Consider the following 25,350-nt stretch of genomic DNA (forward strand, 5'->3'; position numbering starts at 1 on the left):
ATAATGAAATTCATTTTAAATTTTTAATTGTAGGATATGAACTCTTTAACCAGTAAATGATCTTGTGGTCTTTTTAGCGGTATGAAGTAGCTCTCCGATATAGGAGGTCATGGGATTGAGCCCCATTTGGGAAATATTGATTCTTTGTGATTTAGTAGGTTGAGGAAGTAGTTATAAACAAATATTACATTGAAACACTGCAATTTCAAGAAAAAAAAAAGCTAAAAAAAAATAATGATCCGTTTCGATTTTTATACCATAAAAGAACACACAAGTTTTTTTAGCCGAGTGGTTAGTGCGTGTGCCTGCTAAGTACATGCGTTTTCCCAACGAGAGTCCAAATCTCTCAAGCAACAATAAAAGTAAATTTTAAATTATTTGAAACAATGCAATTTTCTTTGGTTAATTCCAAAAAATAAAAATAAAAAAAATATTGTAACTATTTTAAAATATTGAAGTTCGTTTTAAACTTTTGATTGAAGTAGTTTAACTCTTTAACCAGTTAATGATCTTGTGGACATTTTAGTGGCATGAAGTGGCTCTCCTAAATAGGACGTCATGAGTTTGAGAGTCTTTGTGATTCAGTAGGTTGAGAAAGTTCTTAAAAACAAATATTACATTGTATCAAAGTAAGTTGTTGGAAAAAATATCATAAAAAGAAAGTAATCCGTTTTTTTCATATACAATAAAATAGCACACATGTTGCTTTGGTCAAGTGGTTAAGGCGTGTGCCTGCTAAGTACATGGGGTTTCCCCGTGAGAGTTTGAATCTCTCAGGCAATGATAGAAGTAAATTTTTTAATTATTTGAAACATTGCAATTTTCTTTGGTTAATACAAAAACTATTTTGAGATAATGAAATTCGTTTTAAATTTTTAATTGTAGGATAGGAACTCTTTAACCAGTAAATGATCTTGTGGTCTTTTTAGCGGCATGAAAAAGCTCTCCCATATAGGAGGTCATGGGATTGAGCCCCATTTGGGAAATATTGATTCTTTGTGATTTAGTAGGTTGAGGAAGTAGTTATAAACAAATATTACATTGAAACAGAGTAATTTGTAGAAAAAAAAAAAAACTAAAAAAAAATAGTGATCCGTTTCCATTTTTCTATCATAAAAGAACACACAAGTTTTTTTAGCCGAGTGGTTATGGCGTGTGCCTTCTAAGTACATGCGTTTTCCAAACGCGAGTCCAACTCTCTCAAGCAACGATAAAAGTAAATTTTAAATTATTTGAAACAATGCAATTTTCTTTGGTTAATTCCAAAAAAAAAATAAAAATAATATTTTAACTATTTTAAAATATTGAAGTTCGTTTTAAACTTTTGATTGAAGTACATTAACTCTTTAACCAGTTAATGATCTTGTGGACTTTTTAGTGGCATGAAGTGGCTCTTCTAAATAGGACGTCATGAGTTTGAGAGTCTTTGTGATTCAGTAGGTTGAGAAAATTCTTAAAAACAAATATTACATTGTATCAAAGTAAGTTGTTGGAAAAAATCTCTTAAAAAGATAGTAATCCATTTTTTCATATACAATAAAATAGCACACATGTTGCTTTGGCCATGTGGTTAAGGCGTGTGGCTACTAAGTACATGGGGTTTCCCCGCGAGAGTTCGAATTTCTTAGGCAATGATAGAAGTAAATTTTTTAAGGGAAAATTGTAAAAAATGCCCCTCTATAATATGTCAATTATCAATGTCATCCCTGAATTATGAGCGGTGTAAATGTTGTCCCTCAATTATCAAAACGATGCACATATAGCCCCTCCCGTAACGGACCTGTGGTTCCCCACTGCCGTCAATCGCTGGCACCTCGAATCGAGGGAGGGAAAAAATAACTAAATTACATATTTACTCCGACTTAACGGTGTCGTACACTAACGGGGAACAACATGGCCGTTACGGGAGGGGCTATATATGCACCGTTTTGATAATTGAGGGGCAACATTTACACCACTCATAATTCAGGGGTGACATTGATAATTGACATATTATAGAGGGGTATTTTTTACAATTTTCCCATTTTTTAATTATTTAAAACAATGCAATTTTCTTTGGTTAATACAAAAACTATTTTGAAATAATGAAATTCGTTTTATATTTTTAATTGTAGGATATGAACTCTTTAACCAGTAAATGATCTTGTGGTCTTTTTAGCGGCATGAAGTAGCTCTCCGATATAGGAGGTCATGGGATTGAGCCCCATTTGGGAAATATTGATTCTTTGTGATTTAGTAGGTTGAGGAAGTAGTTATAAACAAATATTACATTGAAACAGAGTAATTTGTAGAAAAAAAAAACTAAAAAAAATAATGATCCGTTTCGATTTTTCTACCATAAAAGAACAAACAAGTTTTTTTAGCCGAGTGGTTAGGGCGTGTGCCTGTTAAGTACATGCGTTTTCCCAACGAGAGTCCAAATCTCTCAAGCAACGATAAAAGTAAATTTTAAATTATTTGAAACAATGCAATTTTCTTTGGTTAATTCCAAAAAAAAAAAAATAAAAAAATATTGTAACTATTTTAAAATATTGAAGTTCGTTTTAAACATTTGATTGATGTACATTAACTCTTTAACCAGTTAATTATGTTGTGGACTTTTTAGTGGCATGAAGTGGCTCTCCTAAATAGGACGTCATAAGTTTAAGAGTCTTTGTGATTCAGTAGGTTGAGAAAGTTCTTAAAAACAAATATTACATTGTATCAAAGTAAGTTGTTGGAAAAAATCTCTTAAAAAGAAAGTAATCCATTTTTTCATATACAATAAAATAACACACATGTTGCTTTGGCCGAGTGGTTAAGGTGTGTGGCTACTAAGTACATGGGGTTTCCCCGCGAGAGTTCGAATCTCTTAGGTAATGATAGAAGTAAATTTTTTAATTATTTGAAACAATGCAATTTTCTTTGGTTAATACAAAAACTATTTTGAAATAATGAAATTCGTTTTATATTTTTAATTGTAGGATATGAACTCTTTAACCTGTAAGTGATCTTGTGGTCCTTTTAGCGGCATGAAGTAGCTCTCCGATATAGGAGGTCATGGGATTGATCCCCATTTGGGAAATATTGATTCTTTGTGATTTAGTAGGTTGAGGAAGTAGTTATAAACAAATATTACATTGAAACAGAGTAATTTGTAGAAAAAAAAAACTAAAAAAAAATAATGATCCGTTTCGATTTTTCTACCATAAAAGAACAAACAAGTTTTTTAGCCGAGTGGTTAGGGCGTGTGCCTGCTAAGTACATGCGTTTTCCCAACGAGAGTCCAAATCTCTCAAGCAACGATAAAAGTAAATTTTAAATTATTTGAAACAATGCAATTTTCTTTGGTTAATTCCAAAAAAAAAAAATAAAAAAATATTGTAACTATTTTAAAATATTGAAGTTCGTTTTAAACATTTGATTGATGTACATTAACTCTTTAACCAGTTAATGATGTTGTGGACTTTTTAGTGGCATGAAGTGGCTCTCCTAAATAGGACGTCATGAGTTTAAGAGTCTTTGTGATTCAGTAGGTTGAGAAAGTTCTGAAAAACAAATATTACATTGTATCAAAGTAAGTTGTTGGAAAAAATCTCTTAAAAAGATAGTAATCCATTTTTTCATATACAATAAAATAGCACACATGTTGCTTTGGCCGAGTGGTTAAGGCGTGTGGCTACTAAGTACATGGGGTTTCCCCGCGAGAGTTCGAATCTCTTAGGTAACGATAGAAGTAAATTTTTAAATTTTTTGAAACAATGCAATTTTCTTTGGTTAATACAAAAACTATTTTGAAATAATGAAATTCGTTTTATATTTTTAATTGTAGGATATGAACTCTTTAACCAGTAAGTGATCTTGTGGTCCTTTTAGCGGCATGAAGTAGCTCTCCGATATAGGAGGTCATGGGATTGAGCCCCATTTGGGAAATATTGATTCTTTGTGATTTAGTAGGTTGAGGAAGTAGTTATAAACAAATATTACACTGAAACAGAGTAATTTGTAGAAAAAAAAAAACTAAAAAAAAATAATGATCCGTTTCGATTTTTCTACCATAAAAGAACAAACAAGTTTTTTTAGCCGAGTGGTTAGGGCGTGTGCTTGCTAAGTACATGCGTTTTCCCAACGAGAGTCCAAATCTCTCAAGCAACGATAAAAGTAAATTTTAAATTATTTGAAACAATGCAATTTTCTTTGGTTAATTCCAAAAAAAAAAAATAAAAAAATATTGTAACTATTTTAAAATATTGAAGTTCGTTTTAAACATTTGATTGATGTACATTAACTCTTTAACCAGTTAATGATGTTGTGGACTTTTTAGTGGCATGAAGTGGCTCTCCTAAATAGGACGTCATGAGTTTAAGAGTCTTTGTGATTCAGTAGGTTGAGAAAGTTCTTAAAAACAAATATTACATTGTATCAAAGTAAGTTGTTGGAAAAAATCTCTTAAAAAGATAGTAATCCATTTTTTCATATACAATAAAATAGCACACATGTTGCTTTGGCTGAGTCGTTAAGGCATGTGGCTACTATGTACATGGGGTTTCCCCGTGAGAGTTTGAATCTCTTAGGCAACGATAGAAATAAATTTTTTAATTATTTGAAACTATGCAATTTTCTTTGGTTAATACAAAAACTATTTTGAAATAATGAAATTCGTTTTAAATTTTTAATTGTAGGATATGAACTCTTTAACCAGTAAATGAACTTGTGGTCTTTTTAGCGGCATGATGTAGCTCTCCGATATAGGAGGTCATGGGATTGAGCACCATTTGGGAAATATTGATTCTTTGTGATTTAGTAGGTTGAGGAAGTAGTTATAAACAAATATTACATTGAAACAGAGTAATTTGTAGAAAAAAAAAACTAAAAAAAATAATGATCCGTTTCGATTTTTCTACCATAAAAGAACAAACAAGTTTTTTTAGCCGAGTGGTTAGGGCGTGTGCCTGTTAAGTACATGCGTTTTCCCAACGAGAGTCCAAATCTCTCAAGCAACGATAAAAGTAAATTTTAAATTATTTGAAACAATGCAATTTTCTTTGGTTAATTCCAAAAAAAAAAAAATAAAAAAATATTGTAACTATTTTAAAATATTGAAGTTCGTTTTAAACATTTGATTGATGTACATTAACTCTTTAACCAGTTAATGATGTTGTGGACTTTTTAGTGGCATGAAGTGGCTCTCCTAAATAGGACGTCATAAGTTTAAGAGTCTTTGTGATTCAGTAGGTTGAGAAAGTTCTTAAAAACAAATATTACATTGTATCAAAGTAAGTTGTTGGAAAAAATCTCTTAAAAAGAAAGTAATCCATTTTTTCATATACAATAAAATAACACACATGTTGCTTTGGCCGAGTGGTTAAGGTGTGTGGCTACTAAGTACATGGGGTTTCCCCGCGAGAGTTCGAATCTCTTAGGTAATGATAGAAGTAAATTTTTTAATTATTTGAAACAATGCAATTTTCTTTGGTTAATACAAAAACTATTTTGAAATAATGAAATTCGTTTTATATTTTTAATTGTAGGATATGAACTCTTTAACCTGTAAGTGATCTTGTGGTCCTTTTAGCGGCATGAAGTAGCTCTCCGATATAGGAGGTCATGGGATTGATCCCCATTTGGGAAATATTGATTCTTTGTGATTTAGTAGGTTGAGGAAGTAGTTATAAACAAATATTACACTGAAACAGAGTAATTTGTAGAAAAAAAAAAACTAAAAAAAAATAATGATCCGTTTCGATTTTTCTACCATAAAAGAACAAACAAGTTTTTTTAGCCGAGTGGTTAGGGCGTGTGCTTGCTAAGTACATGCGTTTTCCCAACGAGAGTCCAAATCTCTCAAGCAACGATAAAAGTAAATTTTAAATTATTTGAAACAATGCAATTTTCTTTGGTTAATTCCAAAAAAAAAAAATAAAAAAATATTGTAACTATTTTAAAATATTGAAGTTCGTTTTAAACATTTGATTGATGTACATTAACTCTTTAACCAGTTAATGATGTTGTGGACTTTTTAGTGGCATGAAGTGGCTCTCCTAAATAGGACGTCATGAGTTTAAGAGTCTTTGTGATTCAGTAGGTTGAGAAAGTTCTGAAAAACAAATATTACATTGTATCAAAGTAAGTTGTTGGAAAAAATCTCTTAAAAAGATAGTAATCCATTTTTTCATATACAATAAAATAGCACACATGTTGCTTTGGCCGAGTGGTTAAGGCGTGTGGCTACTAAGTACATGGGGTTTCCCCGCGAGAGTTCGAATCTCTTAGGTAACGATAGAAGTAAATTTTTAAATTTTTTGAAACAATGCAATTTTCTTTGGTTAATACAAAAACTATTTTGAAATAATGAAATTCGTTTTATATTTTTAATTGTAGGATATGAACTCTTTAACCAGTAAGTGATCTTGTGGTCCTTTTAGCGGCATGAAGTAGCTCTCCGATATAGGAGGTCATGGGATTGAGCCCCATTTGGGAAATATTGATTCTTTGTGATTTAGCAGGTTGAGGAAGTAGTTATAAACAAATATTACACTGAAACAGAGTAATTTGTAAAAAAAAAAAAACTAAAAAAAAATAATGATCCGTTTCGATTTTTCTACCATAAAAGAACAAACAAGTTTTTTTAGCCGAGTGGTTAGGGCGTGTGCTTGCTAAGTACATGCGTTTTCCCAACGAGAGTCCAAATCTCTCAAGCAACGATAAAAGTAAATTTTAAATTATTTGAAACAATGCAATTTTCTTTGGTTAATTCCAAAAAAAAAAAATAAAAAAATATTGTAACTATTTTAAAATATTGAAGTTTGTTTTAAACATTTGATTGATGTACATTAACTCTTTAACCAGTTAATGATGTTGTGGACTTTTTAGTGGCATGAAGTGGCTCTCCTAAATAGGACGTCATGAGTTTAAGAGTCTTTGTGATTCAGTAGGTTGAGAAAGTTCTTAAAAACAAATATTACATTGTATCAAAGTAAGTTGTTGGAAAAAAAAAAGCTCTAAAAAAGATAGTAATCCGTTTTTTTCATATACAATAAAATAACACACATGTTGCTTTGGCAGAGTGGTTAAGGCGTGTGCCTGCTAAGTACATGGGGTTTCCACGCGAGAGTTTGAATCTCTCTAGCAACGATAGGAGTAAATTTTTTAATTATTTGAAACAATGCAATTTTCTTTGGTTAATAAAAAAACTATTTTGAAATAATGAAATTCGTTTTAAATTTTTAATAGTAGGATATGAAATCTTTAACCAGTAAATGATCTTGTGGTCTTTTAAGCGGCATGAAGTAGCTCTCCTGTATAGGAGGTCATGGGATTGAGCCCGATTTGGGAAATATTGATTCTTTGTGATTTAGTAGGTTGAGTGAAGTAGTTATAAACAAATATTACATTGTAACATAGTAGTTTGTAGCAAAAAAAAAAAAACTGAAATAAAAATAACAATCCGTTTCGATTTTTCGACCATAAAAGAACACACAAGTTGTTTTAGCCGAGTGATAAGGGCTTGTGCCTGTTAAGTAAATGCGTTTCCCAACGAGAGTCCAAATCTCTCAAGCAACGATAAAAGTAAATTTTATATTATTTGAAACCATGCAATTTTCTTTGGTTAATTCCAAAAAATAAAAAATAAAATCTTGTAACTATTTTAAAATATTGAAGTTCGTTTTAAACTTTTAATTAAAGTACATTAACTCTTTAACCAGCAAATGATCCTGTGGACATTTTAGTGGCATGTAGTGGCTCTCCTAAATGGGACGTCATGAGTTTGAGAGTCTTTGTGATTCTGTAGGTTGAGAAAGTACTTAAAAACAAATATTACATTGTATCAAAGTAAGTTGTTGGAAAAAATCTCTAAAAAAGATACTAATCCGTTTTTTTCATATACAATAAAAAAACATGCACGTTGCTTTGGCCGAGTGGTTAACACGTATGCCTGCTAAGTACATGGGGTTTCCCCGCGAGAGTTCGAATCTCTCAGGCAACGATAGAAGTAAATTTTTTAATTATTTGAAACAATGCAATTTTCTTTGGTTAATACAAAAACTATTTTGAAATAATGAAATTCGTTTTATATTTTTAATTGTAGGATATGAACTCTTTAACCTGTAAGTGATCTCGTGGTCCTTTTAGCGGCATGAAGTAGCTCTCCGATATAGGAGGTCATGGGATTGATCCCCATTTGGGAAATATTGATTCTTCGTGATTTAGTAGGTTGAGGAAGTAGTTATAAACAAATATTACATTGAAACAGAGTAATTTGTAGAAAAAAAAAGCACACATGTTGCTTTGGCTGAGTCGTTAAGGCGTGTGGCTACTATGTACATGGGGTTTCCCCGTGAGAGTTCGAATCTCTTAGGCAACGATAGAAATAAATTTTTTAATTATTTGAAACTATGCAATTTTCTTTGGTTAATACAAAAACTATTTTGAAATAATGAAATTCGTTTAAATTTTTAATTGTAGGATATGAACTCTTTAACCAGTAAATGAACTTGTGGTCTTTTTAGCGGCATGATGTAGCTCTCCGATATAGGAGGTCATGGGATTGAGCACCATTTGGGAAATATTGATTCTTTGTGATTTAGTAGGTTGAGGAAGTAGTTATAAACAAATATTACATTGAAACAGAGTAATTTGTAGAAAAAAAAAACTTAAAAAAAATAATGATCCATTTCGATTTTTCAACCATAAAAGAACACACAAGTTTTTTTAGCCGAGTGGTTAGTGCGTGTGCCTACTAAGTACATGTGTTTTCCCAACGAGAGTCCAAATCTCTCAAGCAACGATAAAAGTAAATTTTAAATTATTTGAAAATTGCAATTTTCTTTGGTTAATTCCAAAAAATAAAAAATAAAATCTTGTAACTATTTTAAAATATTTAAGTTCGTTTTAAACTTTTTATCGAAGTACATTAACTCATTAACCAGTAAATGATCTTGTGCACTTTTTAGTGGCATGTAGTGGCTCTCCTAAATAGGACGTCATGAGTTTGAGAGTCTTTGTGATTCAGTAGGTTGAGAAAGTATTTAAAAACAAATATTACATTGTATCAAAGTAAGTTGTTGGAAAAAATCTCTTAAAAAGATAGTAATCCGTTTTTTTCATATACAATAAAATAATACACATGTTTCTTTGGTCGAGTGGTTAATGCGTGTGCCTGCTACGTGCATGGGGTTTCCACGCGAGAGTTCAAATCTCTCAGGCAACGATAAAAGTAAATTTTTTAATTAATTGAAACAATGCAATTTTCTATGGTTAATACAAAATCTATTTTGAAATAATGAAATTCATTTTAAATTTTTAATTGTAGGATATGAACTCTTTAAGCAGTAAATGATCTTGAGGTCTTTTTTGCGTCATGAAGTAGCTCTCCGATATAGGAGGTCATGGGATTGAGCCCCATTTGGAAAATATTGATTCTTTCTGATTTAGTAGGTTGAGGAAGAAGTTATAAACAAATATTACATTGAAACAGAGTAATTTGTAGAAAAAAAAAAAAGCTAAAAAAAAATAATGATCCGTTTCGATTTTTCTACCATAAAAGAACACACAAGTTTTTTTAGCCGAGTGATTAGGGCGTGTGCCTGCTAAGTACATGCGTTTTCCCAACGAGAGTCCAAATCTCTCAAGCAACGATAAAAGTAAATTTTAAATTATTTGAAACAATGCAATTTTCTTAGGTTAATTCCAAAAAATAAAATTAAAAAAATTATTGTAACTATTTTAAAATATTGAAGTTCGTTTTAAACTTTTGATTGAAGTACATTAACTCTTTAACCAGTTAATGATCTTGTGGACATTTTAGTGGCATGAAGTGGCTCTCCTAAATAGAACGTCATGAGTTTGAGAGTCTTTGTGATTCAGTAGGTTGAGAAAGTTCTTAAAAACAAATATTACATTGTATCAAAGTAAGTTGTTGGAAAAAATATCTTAAGAAGAACGTAATCCATTTTTTTCATATACAATAAAATACCTCACATGTTGCTTTGGTCAAGTGGTTAAGGCGTGTGCCTGTTAAGTACATGGGGTTTCCCCGCGAGAGTTTGAATCTCTCAAGCAACGATAGATGTAAATTTTTTAATTATTTGAAACAATGCAATTTTCTTTGGTTAATACAAAAACTATTTTGATATTATGAAATTCGTTTAAAATTTTTAATTGTAGGATAGGAACTCTTTAACCAGTAAATGATCATGTGGTCTTTTTAGCGGCATGAAGTAGCTCTCCCATATAGGAGGTCATGGGATTGAGCCCCATTTGGGAAATATTGATTCTTTGTGATTTAGTAGGTTGAGGATGTAGTTATAAACAAATATTACATTGAAACAGAGTAATTTGTAGAAAAAAAAAAACTAAAAAAAAAAAATAATGATCGGTTTCGATTTTTCTACCATAAAAGAACACACAAGTTTTTTTAGCCGAGTGGTTAGGGCGTGTGCCTGCTAAGTACATGCGTTTTCCCAACGAGAGTCCAAATCTCTCAAGCAACGATAAAAGTAAATTTTATATTATTTGAAACAATGCAATTTTCTTTGGTTAATTCCAAAAAAAAAAATAAAAAACATATTGTAACTATTTTAAAATATTGAAGTTCGTTTTAAACTTTTAATTGAAGTACAATAACTCTTTAACCAGTTAATGATGTTGTGGACTTTTTAGTGGCATGAAGTGGCTCTCCTAAATAGGACGTCATGAGTTTGAGAGTCTTTGTGATTCAATATGTTGAGAAAGTACTTATAAACAAATATTACATTGTATCAAAGTAAGTTGTAGGAAAAAAAAAAGCTCTAAAAAAGATAGTAATCCGTTTTTTTCATATACAATAAAATAACACACATGTTGCTTTGGCAGAGTGGTTAAGGCGTGTGCCTGCTAAGTACATGGGGTTTCCACGCGAGAGTTTGAATCTCTCTAGCAACGATAGGAGTAAATTTTTTAATTATTTGAAACAATGCAATTTTCTTTGGTTAATAAAAAAACTATTTTGAAATAATGAAATTCGTTTTAAATTTTTAATAGTAGGATATGAAATCTTTAACCAGTAAATGATCTTGTGGTCTTTTAAGCGGCATGAAGTAGCTCTCCTGTATAGGAGGTCATGGGATTGAGCCCGATTTGGGAAATATTGATTCTTTGTGATTTAGTAGGTTGAGTGAAGTAGTTATAAACAAATATTACATTGTAACATAGTAGTTTGTAGCAAAAAAAAAAAAACTGAAATAAAAATAACAATCCGTTTCGATTTTTCGACCATAAAAGAACACACAAGTTGTTTTAGCCGAGTGATAAGGGCTTGTGCCTGTTAAGTAAATGCGTTTCCCAACGAGAGTCCAAATCTCTCAAGCAACGATAAAAGTAAATTTTATATTATTTGAAACCATGCAATTTTCTTTGGTTAATTCCAAAAAATAAAAAATAAAATCTTGTAACTATTTTAAAATATTGAAGTTCGTTTTAAACTTTTAATTAAAGTACATTAACTCTTTAACCAGCAAATGATCCTGTGGACATTTTAGTGGCATGTAGTGGCTCTCCTAAATGGGACGTCATGAGTTTGAGAGTCTTTGTGATTCTGTAGGTTGAGAAAGTACTTAAAAACAAATATTACATTGTATCAAAGTAAGTTGTTGGAAAAAATCTCTAAAAAAGATACTAATCCGTTTTTTTCATATACAATAAAAAAACATGCACGTTGCTTTGGCCGAGTGGTTAACACGTATGCCTGCTAAGTACATGGGGTTTCCCCGCGAGAGTTCGAATCTCTCAGGCAACGATAGAAGTAAATTTTTTAATTATTTGAAACAATGCAATTTTCTTTGGTTAATACAAAAACTATTTTGAAATAATGAAATTCGTTTTATGTTTTTAATTGTAGGATATGAACTCTTTAACCTGTAAGTGATCTCGTGGTCCTTTTAGCGGCATGAAGTAGCTCTCCGATATAGGAGGTCATGGGATTGATCCCCATTTGGGAAATATTGATTCTTTGTGATTTAGTAGGTTGAGGAAGTAGTTATAAACAAATATTACATTGAAACAGAGTAATTTGTAGAAAAAAAAAAAACTAAAAAAAAATAATGATCCGTTTCGATTTTTCTACCATAAAAGAACAAACAAGTTTTTTAGCCGAGTGGTTAGGGCGTGTGCCTGCTAAGTACATGCGTTTTCCCAACGAGAGTCCAAATCTCTCAAGCAACGATAAAAGTAAATTTTAAATTATTTGAAACAATGCAATTTTCTTTGGTTAATTCCAAAAAAAAAAATAAAAAAATATTGTAACTATTTTAAAATATTGAAGTTCGTTTTAAACATTTGATTGATGTACATTAACTCTTTAACCAGTTAATGATGTTGTGGACTTTTTAGTGGCATGAAGTGGCTCTCCTAAATAGGACGTCATGAGTTTAAGAGTCTTTGTGATTCAGTAGGTTGAGAAAGTTCTGAAAAACAAATATTACATTGTATCAAAGTAAGTTGTTGGAAAAAATCTCTTAAAAAGATAGTAATCCATTTTTTCATATACAATAAAATAGCACACATGTTGCTTTGGCCGAGTGGTTAAGGCGTGTGGCTACTAAGTACATGGGGTTTCCCCGCGAGAGTTCGAATCTCTTAGGTAACGATAGAAGTAAATTTTTAAATTTTTTGAAACAATGCAATTTTCTTTGGTTAATACAAAAACTATTTTGAAATAATGAAATTCGTTTTATATTTTTAATTGTAGGATATGAACTCTTTAACCAGTAAGTGATCTTGTGGTCCTTTTAGCGGCATGAAGTAGCTCTCCGATATAGGAGGTCATGGGATTGAGCCCCATTTGGGAAATATTGATTCTTTGTGATTTAGCAGGTTGAGGAAGTAGTTATAAACAAATATTACACTGAAACAGAGTAATTTGTAAAAAAAAAAAAACTAAAAAAAAATAATGATCCGTTTCGATTTTTCTACCATAAAAGAACAAACAAGTTTTTTTAGCCGAGTGGTTAGGGCGTGTGCTTGCTAAGTACATGCGTTTTCCCAACGAGAGTCCAAATCTCTCAAGCAACGATAAAAGTAAATTTTAAATTATTTGAAACAATGCAATTTTCTTTGGTTAATTCCAAAAAAAAAAAATAAAAAAATATTGTAACTATTTTAAAATATTGAAGTTTGTTTTAAACATTTGATTGATGTACATTAACTCTTTAACCAGTTAATGATGTTGTGGACTTTTTAGTGGCATGAAGTGGCTCTCCTAAATAGGACGTCATGAGTTTAAGAGTCTTTGTGATTCAGTAGGTTGAGAAAGTTCTTAAAAACAAATATTACATTGTATCAAAGTAAGTTGTTGGAAAAAATCTCTTAAAAAGATAGTAATCCATTTTTTCATATACAATAAAATAGCACACATGTTGCTTTGGCTGAGTCGTTAAGGCGTGTGGCTACTATGTACATGGGGTTTCCCCGTGAGAGTTCGAATCTCTTAGGCAACGATAGAAATAAATTTTTTAATTATTTGAAACTATGCAATTTTCTTTGGTTAATACAAAAACTATTTTGAAATAATGAAATTCGTTTAAATTTTTAATTGTAGGATATGAACTCTTTAACCAGTAAATGAACTTGTGGTCTTTTTAGCGGCATGATGTAGCTCTCCGATATAGGAGGTCATGGGATTGAGCACCATTTGGGAAATATTGATTCTTTGTGATTTAGTAGGTTGAGGAAGTAGTTATAAACAAATATTACATTGAAACAGAGTAATTTGTAGAAAAAAAAAACTTAAAAAAAATAATGATCCATTTCGATTTTTCAACCATAAAAGAACACACAAGTTTTTTTAGCCGAGTGGTTAGTGCGTGTGCCTACTAAGTACATGTGTTTTCCCAACGAGAGTCCAAATCTCTCAAGCAACGATAAAAGTAAATTTTAAATTATTTGAAAATTGCAATTTTCTTTGGTTAATTCCAAAAAATAAAAAATAAAATCTTGTAACTATTTTAAAATATTTAAGTTCGTTTTAAACTTTTTATCGAAGTACATTAACTCATTAACCAGTAAATGATCTTGTGCACTTTTTAGTGGCATGTAGTGGCTCTCCTAAATAGGACGTCATGAGTTTGAGAGTCTTTGTGATTCAGTAGGTTGAGAAAGTATTTAAAAACAAATATTACATTGTATCAAAGTAAGTTGTTGGAAAAAATCTCTTAAAAAGATAGTAATCCGTTTTTTCATATACAATAAAATAATACACATGTTTCTTTGGTCGAGTGGTTAATGCGTGTGCCTGCTACGTGCATGGGGTTTCCACGCGAGAGTTCAAATCTCTCAGGCAACGATAAAAGTAAATTTTTTAATTAATTGAAACAATGCAATTTTCTATGGTTAATACAAAATCTATTTTGAAATAATGAAATTCATTTTAAATTTTTAATTGTAGGATATGAACTCTTTAAGCAGTAAATGATCTTGAGGTCTTTTTTGCGTCATGAAGTAGCTCTCCGATATAGGAGGTCATGGGATTGAGCCCCATTTGGAAAATATTGATTCTTTCTGATTTAGTAGGTTGAGGAAGAAGTTATAAACAAATATTACATTGAAACAGAGTAATTTGTAGAAAAAAAAAAAAGCTAAAAAAAAATAATGATCCGTTTCGATTTTTCTACCATAAAAGAACACACAAGTTTTTTTAGCCGAGTGATTAGGGCGTGTGCCTGCTAAGTACATGCGTTTTCCCAACGAGAGTCCAAATCTCTCAAGCAACGATAAAAGTAAATTTTAAATTATTTGAAACAATGCAATTTTCTTAGGTTAATTCCAAAAAATAAAATTAAAAAAATTATTGTAACTATTTTAAAATATTGAAGTTCGTTTTAAACTTTTGATTGAAGTACATTAACTCTTTAACCAGTTAATGATCTTGTGGACATTTTAGTGGCATGAAGTGGCTCTCCTAAATAGAACGTCATGAGTTTGAGAGTCTTTGTGATTCAGTAGGTTGAGAAAGTTCTTAAAAACAAATATTACATTGTATCAAAGTAAGTTGTTGGAAAAAATATCTTAAGAAGAACGTAATCCATTTTTTTCATATACAATAAAATACCTCACATGTTGCTTTGGTCAAGTGGTTAAGGCGTGTGCCTGTTAAGTACATGGGGTTTCCCCGCGAGAGTTTGAATCTCTCAAGCAACGATAGATGTAAATTTTTTAATTATTTGAAACAATGCAATTTTCTTTGGTTAATACAAAAACTATTTTGATATTATGAAATTCGTTTAAAATTTTTAATTGTAGGATAGGAACTCTTTAACCAGTAAATGATCATGTGGTCTTTTTAGCGGCATGAAGTAGCTCTCCCATATAGGAGGTCATTGGATTGAGCCCCATTTGGGAAATATTGATTCTTTGTGATTTAGTAGGTTGAGGATGTAGTTATAAACAAATATTACATTGAAACAGAGTAATTTGTAGAAAAAAAAAAAACTAAAAAAAAAAAATAATGATCGGTTTCGATTTTTCTACCATAAAAGAACACACAAGTTTTTTTAGCCGAGTGGTTAGGGCGTGTGCCTGCTAAGTACATGCGTTTTCCCAACGAGAGTCCAAATCTCTCAAGCAACGATAAAAGTAAATTTTATATTATTTGAAACAATGCAATTTTCTTTGGTTAATTCCAAAAAAAAAATAAAAAAAATATTGTAACTATTTTAAAATATTGAAGTTCGTTTTAAACTTTTAATTGAAGTACAATAACTCTTTAACCAGTTAATGATGTTGTGGACTTTTTAGTGGCATGAAGTGGCTCTCCTAAATAGGACGTCATGAGTTTGAGAGTCTTTGTGATTCAATATGTTGAGAAAGTACTTATAAACAAATATTACATTGTATCAAAGTAAGTTGTAGGAAAAAAAAAAGCTCTAAAAAAGATAGTAATCCGTTTTTTTCATATACAATAAAATAACACACATGTTGCTTTGGCAGAGTGGTTAAGGCGTGTGCCTGCTAAGTACATGGGGTTTCCACGCGAGAGTTTGAATCTCTCTAGCAACGATAGGAGTAAATTTTTTAATTATTTGAAACAATGCAATTTTCTTTGGTTAATAAAAAAACTATTTTGAAATAATGAAATTCGTTTTAAATTTTTAATAGTAGGATATGAAATCTTTAACCAGTAAATGATCTTGTGGTCTTTTAAGCGGCATGAAGTAGCTCTCCTGTATAGGAGGTCATGGGATTGAGCCCGATTTGGGAAATATTGATTCTTTGTGATTTAGTAGGTTGAGTGAAGTAGTTATAAACAAATATTACATTGTAACATAGTAGTTTGTAGCAAAAAAAAAAAAAACTGAAATAAAAATAACAATCCGTTTCGATTTTTCGACCATAAAAGAACACACAAGTTGTTTTAGCCGAGTGATAAGGGCTTGTGCCTGTTAAGTAAATGCGTTTCCCAACGAGAGTCCAAATCTCTCAAGCAACGATAAAAGTAAATTTTATATTATTTGAAACCATGCAATTTTCTTTGGTTAATTCCAAAAAATAAAAAATAAAATCTTGTAACTATTTTAAAATATTGAAGTTCGTTTTAAACTTTTAATTAAAGTACATTAACTCTTTAACCAGCAAATGATCCTGTGGACATTTTAGTGGCATGTAGTGGCTCTCCTAAATGGGACGTCATGAGTTTGAGAGTCTTTGTGATTCTGTAGGTTGAGAAAGTACTTAAAAACAAATATTACATTGTATCAAAGTAAGTTGTTGGAAAAAATCTCTAAAAAAGATACTAATCCGTTTTTTTCATATACAATAAAAAAACATGCACGTTGCTTTGGCCGAGTGGTTAACACGTATGCCTGCTAAGTACATGGGGTTTCCCCGCGAGAGTTCGAATCTCTCAGGCAACGATAGAAGTAAATTTTTTAATTATTTGAAACAATGCAATTTTCTTTGGTTAATACAAAAACTATTTTGAAATAATGAAATTCGTTTTATATTTTTAATTGTAGGATATGAACTCTTTAACCTGTAAGTGATCTCGTGGTCCTTTTAGCGGCATGAAGTAGCTCTCCGATATAGGAGGTCATGGGATTGATCCCCATTTGGGAAATATTGATTCTTTGTGATTTAGTAGGTTGAGGAAGTAGTTATAAACAAATATTACATTGAAACAGAGTAATTTGTAGAAAAAAAAAAACTAAAAAAAAATAATGATCCGTTTCGATTTTTCTACCATAAAAGAACAAACAAGTTTTTTAGCCGAGTGGTTAGGGCGTGTGCCTGCTAAGTACATGCGTTTTCCCAACGAGAGTCCAAATCTCTCAAGCAACGATAAAAGTAAATTTTAAATTATTTGAAACAATGCAATTTTCTTTGGTTAATTCCAAAAAAAAAAATAAAAAAATATTGTAACTATTTTAAAATATTGAAGTTCGTTTTAAACATTTGATTGATGTACATTAACTCTTTAACCAGTTAATGATGTTGTGGACTTTTTAGTGGCATGAAGTGGCTCTCCTAAATAGGACGTCATGAGTTTAAGAGTCTTTGTGATTCAGTAGGTTGAGAAAGTTCTGAAAAACAAATATTACATTGTATCAAAGTAAGTTGTTGGAAAAAATCTCTTAAAAAGATAGTAATCCATTTTTTCATATACAATAAAATAGCACACATGTTGCTTTGGCCGAGTGGTTAAGGCGTGTGGCTACTAAGTACATGGGGTTTCCCCGCGAGAGTTCGAATCTCTTAGGTAACGATAGAAGTAAATTTTTAAATTTTTTGAAACAATGCAATTTTCTTTGGTTAATACAAAAACTATTTTGAAATAATGAAATTCGTTTTATATTTTTAATTGTAGGATATGAACTCTTTAACCAGTAAGTGATCTTGTGGTCCTTTTAGCGGCATGAAGTAGCTCTCCGATATAGGAGGTCATGGGATTGAGCCCCATTTGGGAAATATTGATTCTTTGTGATTTAGCAGGTTGAGGAAGTAGTTATAAACAAATATTACACTGAAACAGAGTAATTTGTAAAAAAAAAAAAACTAAAAAAAAATAATGATCCGTTTCGATTTTTCTACCATAAAAGAACAAACAAGTTTTTTTAGCCGAGTGGTTAGGGCGTGTGCTTGCTAAGTACATGCGTTTTCCCAACGAGAGTCCAAATCTCTCAAGCAACGATAAAAGTAAATTTTAAATTATTTGAAACAATGCAATTTTCTTTGGTTAATTCCAAAAAAAAAAAATAAAAAAATATTGTAACTATTTTAAAATATTGAAGTTTGTTTTAAACATTTGATTGATGTACATTAACTCTTTAACCAGTTAATGATGTTGTGGACTTTTTAGTGGCATGAAGTGGCTCTCCTAAATAGGACGTCATGAGTTTAAGAGTCTTTGTGATTCAGTAGGTTGAGAAAGTTCTTAAAAACAAATATTACATTGTATCAAAGTAAGTTGTTGGAAAAAATCTCTTAAAAAGATAGTAATCCATTTTTTCATATACAATAAAATAGCACACATGTTGCTTTGGCTGAGTCGTTAAGGCGTGTGGCTACTATGTACATGGGGTTTCCCCGTGAGAGTTCGAATCTCTTAGGCAACGATAGAAATAAATTTTTTAATTATTTGAAACTATGCAATTTTCTTTGGTTAATACAAAAACTATTTTGAAATAATGAAATTCGTTTAAATTTTTAATTGTAGGATATGAACTCTTTAACCAGTAAATGAACTTGTGGTCTTTTTAGCGGCATGATGTAGCTCTCCGATATAGGAGGTCATGGGATTGAGCACCATTTGGGAAATATTGATTCTTTGTGATTTAGTAGGTTGAGGAAGTAGTTATAAACAAATATTACATTGAAACAGAGTAATTTGTAGAAAAAAAAAACTTAAAAAAAATAATGATCCATTTCGATTTTTCAACCATAAAAGAACACACAAGTTTTTTTAGCCGAGTGGTTAGTGCGTGTGCCTACTAAGTACATGTGTTTTCCCAACGAGAGTCCAAATCTCTCAAGCAACGATAAAAGTAAATTTTAAATTATTTGAAAATTGCAATTTTCTTTGGTTAATTCCAAAAAATAAAAAATAAAATCTTGTAACTATTTTAAAATATTTAAGTTCGTTTTAAACTTTTTATCGAAGTACATTAACTCATTAACCAGTAAATGATCTTGTGCACTTTTTAGTGGCATGTAGTGGCTCTCCTAAATAGGACGTCATGAGTTTGAGAGTCTTTGTGATTCAGTAGGTTGAGAAAGTATTTAAAAACAAATATTACATTGTATCAAAGTAAGTTGTTGGAAAAAATCTCTTAAAAAGATAGTAATCCGTTTTTTTCATATACAATAAAATAATACACATGTTTCTTTGGTCGAGTGGTTAATGCGTGTGCCTGCTACGTGCATGGGGTTTCCACGCGAGAGTTCAAATCTCTCAGGCAACGATAAAAGTAAATTTTTTAATTAATTGAAACAATGCAATTTTCTATGGTTAATACAAAATCTATTTTGAAATAATGAAATTCATTTTAAATTTTTAATTGTAGGATATGAACTCTTTAAGCAGTAAATGATCTTGAGGTCTTTTTTGCGTCATGAAGTAGCTCTCCGATATAGGAGGTCATGGGATTGAGCCCCATTTGGAAAATATTGATTCTTTCTGATTTAGTAGGTTGAGGAAGAAGTTATAAACAAATATTACATTGGAACAGAGTAATTTGTAGAAAAAAAAAAAAGCTAAAAAAAAATAATGATCCGTTTCGATTTTTCTACCATAAAAGAACACACAAGTTTTTTTAGCCGAGTGATTAGGGCGTGTGCCTGCTAAGTACATGCGTTTTCCCAACGAGAGTCCAAATCTCTCAAGCAACGATAAAAGTAAATTTTAAATTATTTGAAACAATGCAATTTTCTTAGGTTAATTCCAAAAAATAAAATTAAAAAAATTATTGTAACTATTTTAAAATATTGAAGTTCGTTTTAAACTTTTGATTGAAGTACATTAACTCTTTAACCAGTTAATGATCTTGTGGACATTTTAGTGGCATGAAGTGGCTCTCCTAAATAGAACGTCATGAGTTTGAGAGTCTTTGTGATTCAGTAGGTTGAGAAAGTTCTTAAAAACAAATATTACATTGTATCAAAGTAAGTTGTTGGAAAAAATATCTTAAGAAGAACGTAATCCATTTTTTTCATATACAATAAAATACCTCACATGTTGCTTTGGTCAAGTGGTTAAGGCGTGTGCCTGTTAAGTACATGGGGTTTCCCCGCGAGAGTTTGAATCTCTCAAGCAACGATAGATGTAAATTTTTTAATTATTTGAAACAATGCAATTTTCTTTGGTTAATACAAAAACTATTTTGATATTATGAAATTCGTTTAAAATTTTTAATTGTAGGATAGGAACTCTTTAACCAGTAAATGATCATGTGGTCTTTTTAGCGGCATGAAGTAGCTCTCCCATATAGGAGGTCATGGGATTGAGCCCCATTTGGGAAATATTGATTCTTTGTGATTTAGTAGGTTGAGGATGTAGTTATAAACAAATATTACATTGAAACAGAGTAATTTGTAGAAAAAAAAAAACTAAAAAAAAAAAATAATGATCGGTTTCGATTTTTCTACCATAAAAGAACACACAAGTTTTTTTAGCCGAGTGGTTAGGGCGTGTGCCTGCTAAGTACATGCGTTTTCCCAACGAGAGTCCAAATCTCTCAAGCAACGATAAAAGTAAATTTTATATTATTTGAAACAATGCAATTTTCTTTGGTTAATTCCAAAAAAAAAAATAAAAAACATATTGTAACTATTTTAAAATATTGAAGTTCGTTTTAAACTTTTAATTGAAGTACAATAACTCTTTAACCAGTTAATGATGTTGTGGACTTTTTAGTGGCATGAAGTGGCTCTCCTAAATAGGACGTCATGAGTTTGAGAGTCTTTGTGATTCAATATGTTGAGAAAGTACTTATAAACAAATATTACATTGTATCAAAGTAAGTTGTAGGAAAAAAAAAAGCTCTAAAAAAGATAGTAATCCGTTTTTTTCATATACAATAAAATAACACACATGTTGCTTTGGCAGAGTGGTTAAGGCGTGTGCCTGCTAAGTACATGGGGTTTCCACGCGAGAGTTTGAATCTCTCTAGCAACGATAGGAGTAAATTTTTTAATTATTTGAAACAATGCAATTTTCTTTGGTTAATAAAAAAACTATTTTGAAATAATGAAATTCGTTTTAAATTTTTAATAGTAGGATATGAAATCTTTAACCAGTAAATGATCTTGTGGTCTTTTAAGCGGCATGAAGTAGCTCTCCTGTATAGGAGGTCATGGGATTGAGCCCGATTTGGGAAATATTGATTCTTTGTGATTTAGTAGGTTGAGTGAAGTAGTTATAAACAAATATTACATTGTAACATAGTAGTTTGTAGCAAAAAAAAAAAAACTGAAATAAAAATAACAATCCGTTTCGATTTTTCGACCATAAAAGAACACACAAGTTGTTTTAGCCGAGTGATAAGGGCTTGTGCCTGTTAAGTAAATGCGTTTCCCAACGAGAGTCCAAATCTCTCAAGCAACGATAAAAGTAAATTTTATATTATTTGAAACCATGCAATTTTCTTTGGTTAATTCCAAAAAATAAAAAATAAAATCTTGTAACTATTTTAAAATATTGAAGTTCGTTTTAAACTTTTAATTAAAGTACATTAACTCTTTAACCAGCAAATGATCCTGTGGACATTTTAGTGGCATGTAGTGGCTCTCCTAAATGGGACGTCATGAGTTTGAGAGTCTTTGTGATTCTGTAGGTTGAGAAAGTACTTAAAAACAAATATTACATTGTATCAAAGTAAGTTGTTGGAAAAAATCTCTAAAAAAGATACTAATCCGTTTTTTTCATATACAATAAAAAAACATGCACGTTGCTTTGGCCGAGTGGTTAACACGTATGCCTGCTAAGTACATGGGGTTTCCCCGCGAGAGTTCGAATCTCTCAGGCAACGATAGAAGTAAATTTTTTAATTATTTGAAACAATGCAATTTTCTTTGGTTAATACAAAAACTATTTTGAAATAATGAAATTCGTTTTATATTTTTAATTGTAGGATATGAACTCTTTAACCTGTAAGTGATCTCGTGGTCCTTTTAGCGGCATGAAGTAGCTCTCCGATATAGGAGGTCATGGGATTGATCCCCATTTGGGAAATATTGATTCTTCGTGATTTAGTAGGTTGAGGAAGTAGTTATAAACAAATATTACATTGAAACAGAGTAATTTGTAGAAAAAAAAAACTAAAAAAAAATAATGATCCGTTTCGATTTTTCTACCATAAAAGAACAAACAAGTTTTTTAGCCGAGTGGTTAGGGCGTGTGCCTGCTAAGTACATGCGTTTTCCCAACGAGAGTCCAAATCTCTCAAGCAACGATAAAAGTAAATTTTAAATTATTTGAAACAATGCAATTTTCTTTGGTTAATTCCAAAAAAAAAAATAAAAAAATATTGTAACTATTTTAAAATATTGAAGTTCGTTTTAAACATTTGATTGATGTACATTAACTCTTTAACCAGTTAATGATGTTGTGGACTTTTTAGTGGCATGAAGTGGCTCTCCTAAATAGGACGTCATGAGTTTAAGAGTCTTTGTGATTCAGTAGGTTGAGAAAGTTCTGAAAAACAAATATTACATTGTATCAAAGTAAGTTGTTGGAAAAAATCTCTTAAAAAGATAGTAATCCATTTTTTCATATACAATAAAATAGCACACATGTTGCTTTGGCCGAGTGGTTAAGGCGTGTGGCTACTAAGTACATGGGGTTTCCCCGCGAGAGTTCGAATCTCTTAGGTAACGATAGAAGTAAATTTTTTAATTATTTGAAACAATGCAATTTTCTTTGGTTAATACAAAAACTATTTTGAAATAATGAAATTCGTTTTATATTTTTAATTGTAGGATATGAACTCTTTAACCAGTAAGTGATCTTGTGGTCCTTTTAGCGGCATGAAGTAGCTCTCCGATATAGGAGGTCATGGGATTGAGCCCCATTTGGGAAATATTGATTCTTTGTGATTTAGTAGGTTGAGGAAGTAGTTATAAACAAATATTACACTGAAACAGAGTAATTTGTAGAAAAAAAAAAAACTAAAAAAAAATAATGATCCGTTTCGATTTTTCTACCATAAAAGAACAAACAAGTTTTTTTAGCCGAGTGGTTAGGGCGTGTGCTTGCTAAGTACATGCGTTTTCCCAACGAGAGTCCAAATCTCTCAAGCAACGATAAAAGTAAATTTTAAATTATTTGAAACAATGCAATTTTCTTTGGTTAATTCCAAAAAAAAAAAATAAAAAAATATTGTATCTATTTTAAAATATTGAAGTTCGTTTTAAACATTTGATTGATGTACATTAACTCTTTAACCAGTTAATGATGTTGTGGACTTTTTAGTGGCATGAAGTGGCTCTCCTAAATAGGACGTCATGAGTTTAAGAGTCTTTGTGATTCAGTAGGTTGAGAAAGTTCTTAAAAACAAATATTACATTGTATCAAAGTAAGTTGTTGGAAAAAATCTCTTAAAAAGATAGTAATCCATTTTTTCATATACAATAAAATAGCACACATGTTGCTTTGGCCGAGTCGTTAAGCCGTGTGGCTACTATGTACATGGGGTTTCCTCGTGAGAGTTCGAATCTCTTAGGCAACGATAGAATTAAATTTTTTAATTATTTGAAACTATGCAATTTTCTTTGGTTAATACAAAAACTATTTTGAAATAATGAAATTCGTTTTAAATTTTTAATTGTAGGATATGAACTCTTTAACCAGTAAATGAACTTGTGGTCTTTTTAGCGGCATGATGTAGCTCTCCGATATAGGAGGTCATGGGATTGAGCACCATTTGGGAAATATTGATTCTTTGTGATTTAGTAGGTTGAGGAAGTAGTTATAAACAAATATTACATTGAAACAGAGTAATTTGTAGAAAAAAAAAAACTTAAAAAAAAATAATGATCCGTTTCGATTTTTCTACCATAAAAGAACACACAAGTTTTTTTAGCCGAGTGGTTAGTGCGTGTGCCTACTAAGTACATGTGTTTTCCCAACGAGAGTCCAAATCTCTCAAGCAACGATAAAAGTAAATTTTAAATTATTTGAAAATTGCAATTTTCTTTGGTTAATTCCAAAAAATAAAAAATAAAATCTTGTAACTATTTTAAAATATTTAAGTTCGTTTTAAACTTTTTATCGAAGTACATTAACTCATTAACCAGTAAATGATCTTGTGCACTTTTTAGTGGCATGTAGTGGCTCTCCTAAATAGGACGTCATGAGTTTGAGAGTCTTTGTGATTCAGTAGGTTGAGAAAGTACTTAAAAACAAATATTACATTGTATCAAAGTAAGTTGTTGGAAAAAATCTCTTAAAAAGATAGTAATCCGTTTTTTTCATATACAATAAAATAATACACATGTTTCTTTGGTCGAGTGGTTAAGGCGTGTGCCTGCTACGTGCATGGGGTTTCCACGCGAGAGTTCAAATCTCTTAGGCAACGATAAAAGTAAATTTTTTAATTATTTGAAACAATGCAATTTTCTATGGTTAATACAAAATCTATTTTGAAATAATGAAATTCATTTTAAATTTTTAATTGTAGGATATGAACTCTTTAAGCAGTAAATGATCTTGAGGTCTTTTTTGCGTCATGAAGTAGCTCTCCGATATATGAGGTCATGGGATTGAGCCCCATTTGGAAAATATTGATTCTTTCTGATTTAGTAGGTTGAGGAAGAAGTTATAAACAAATATTACATTGAAACAGAGTAATTTGTAGAAAAAAAAAAAAAGCTAAAAAAAATAATGATCCGTTTCGATTTTTCTACCATAAAAGAACACACAAGTTTTTTTAGCCGAGTGATTAGGGCGTGTGCCTGCTAAGTACATGCGTTTTCCCAACGAGAGTCCAAATTTCTCAAGCAACGATAAAAGTAAATTTTAAATTATTTGATACAATGCAATTTTCTTTGGTTAATTCCAAAAAAAAAAAAAATATTGTAACTATTTTAAAATATTGAAGTTAGTTTTAAACTTTTGATTGAAGTACATTAACTCTTTAACTAGTTAATGATCTTGTGGACATTTTAGTGGCATGAAGTGGCTCTCCTAAATAGGACGTCATGAGTTTGAGAGTCTTTCTGATTCAGTAGGTTGAGAAAGTACTTAAAAACAAATATTACATTGTATCAAAGTAAGTTGTTGGAAAAAATCTCTTAAAAAGATTGTAATCTGTTTTTTTCATATACAATAAAATAATATACATGTTGCTTTGGCCGAGTGGTTAAGGCGTGCCCCTGCTAAGTACATGTGATTTCCCTGCGAGAGTT

The 25,350-nt window shown here is 30.8% G+C and overlaps 19 non-coding genes across 19 annotated transcripts; all 19 read left to right on the forward strand.

The window, feature by feature from the left end:
• Window positions 1-701: 701 nt before the first annotated feature.
• Window positions 702-783, forward strand: TRNAS-GCU. Its single transcript has one exon. It is a non-coding gene; the product is annotated as a tRNA-Ser (tRNA).
• Window positions 784-2,779: 1,996 nt separating this feature from the next.
• Window positions 2,780-2,861, forward strand: TRNAS-ACU. The gene has a single exon. It is a non-coding gene; the product is annotated as a tRNA-Ser (tRNA).
• Window positions 2,862-3,627: 766 nt separating this feature from the next.
• On the forward strand, window positions 3,628-3,709 carry TRNAS-ACU. Its single transcript has one exon. It is a non-coding gene; the product is annotated as a tRNA-Ser (tRNA).
• Window positions 3,710-5,326: 1,617 nt separating this feature from the next.
• On the forward strand, window positions 5,327-5,408 carry TRNAS-ACU. The gene has a single exon. It is a non-coding gene; the product is annotated as a tRNA-Ser (tRNA).
• A 768-nt stretch (window positions 5,409-6,176) lies between these two features.
• On the forward strand, window positions 6,177-6,258 carry TRNAS-ACU. The gene has a single exon. It is a non-coding gene; the product is annotated as a tRNA-Ser (tRNA).
• A 773-nt stretch (window positions 6,259-7,031) lies between these two features.
• TRNAS-GCU lies at window positions 7,032-7,113 on the forward strand. The gene has a single exon. It is a non-coding gene; the product is annotated as a tRNA-Ser (tRNA).
• Window positions 7,114-7,884: 771 nt separating this feature from the next.
• Window positions 7,885-7,966, forward strand: TRNAS-GCU. Its single transcript has one exon. It is a non-coding gene; the product is annotated as a tRNA-Ser (tRNA).
• Window positions 7,967-9,962: 1,996 nt separating this feature from the next.
• Window positions 9,963-10,044, forward strand: TRNAN-GUU. The gene has a single exon. It is a non-coding gene; the product is annotated as a tRNA-Asn (tRNA).
• A 776-nt stretch (window positions 10,045-10,820) lies between these two features.
• TRNAS-GCU lies at window positions 10,821-10,902 on the forward strand. Its single transcript has one exon. It is a non-coding gene; the product is annotated as a tRNA-Ser (tRNA).
• Window positions 10,903-11,673: 771 nt separating this feature from the next.
• On the forward strand, window positions 11,674-11,755 carry TRNAS-GCU. Its single transcript has one exon. It is a non-coding gene; the product is annotated as a tRNA-Ser (tRNA).
• A 767-nt stretch (window positions 11,756-12,522) lies between these two features.
• TRNAS-ACU lies at window positions 12,523-12,604 on the forward strand. Its single transcript has one exon. It is a non-coding gene; the product is annotated as a tRNA-Ser (tRNA).
• Window positions 12,605-15,071: 2,467 nt separating this feature from the next.
• Window positions 15,072-15,153, forward strand: TRNAN-GUU. Its single transcript has one exon. It is a non-coding gene; the product is annotated as a tRNA-Asn (tRNA).
• Window positions 15,154-15,929: 776 nt separating this feature from the next.
• Window positions 15,930-16,011, forward strand: TRNAS-GCU. Its single transcript has one exon. It is a non-coding gene; the product is annotated as a tRNA-Ser (tRNA).
• Window positions 16,012-16,783: 772 nt separating this feature from the next.
• On the forward strand, window positions 16,784-16,865 carry TRNAS-GCU. Its single transcript has one exon. It is a non-coding gene; the product is annotated as a tRNA-Ser (tRNA).
• A 766-nt stretch (window positions 16,866-17,631) lies between these two features.
• Window positions 17,632-17,713, forward strand: TRNAS-ACU. Its single transcript has one exon. It is a non-coding gene; the product is annotated as a tRNA-Ser (tRNA).
• Window positions 17,714-20,181: 2,468 nt separating this feature from the next.
• On the forward strand, window positions 20,182-20,263 carry TRNAN-GUU. Its single transcript has one exon. It is a non-coding gene; the product is annotated as a tRNA-Asn (tRNA).
• Window positions 20,264-21,039: 776 nt separating this feature from the next.
• Window positions 21,040-21,121, forward strand: TRNAS-GCU. Its single transcript has one exon. It is a non-coding gene; the product is annotated as a tRNA-Ser (tRNA).
• A 771-nt stretch (window positions 21,122-21,892) lies between these two features.
• On the forward strand, window positions 21,893-21,974 carry TRNAS-GCU. Its single transcript has one exon. It is a non-coding gene; the product is annotated as a tRNA-Ser (tRNA).
• A 765-nt stretch (window positions 21,975-22,739) lies between these two features.
• On the forward strand, window positions 22,740-22,821 carry TRNAS-ACU. The gene has a single exon. It is a non-coding gene; the product is annotated as a tRNA-Ser (tRNA).
• The last annotated feature ends 2,529 nt before the right edge of the window (window positions 22,822-25,350 follow it).

The sequence above is a fragment of the Ipomoea nil genome, unplaced genomic scaffold (genome assembly GCF_001879475.1).
Source record: "Ipomoea nil cultivar Tokyo-kokei standard unplaced genomic scaffold, Asagao_1.1 scaffold1525, whole genome shotgun sequence".
Taxonomy (NCBI): domain Eukaryota; kingdom Viridiplantae; phylum Streptophyta; class Magnoliopsida; order Solanales; family Convolvulaceae; genus Ipomoea; species Ipomoea nil.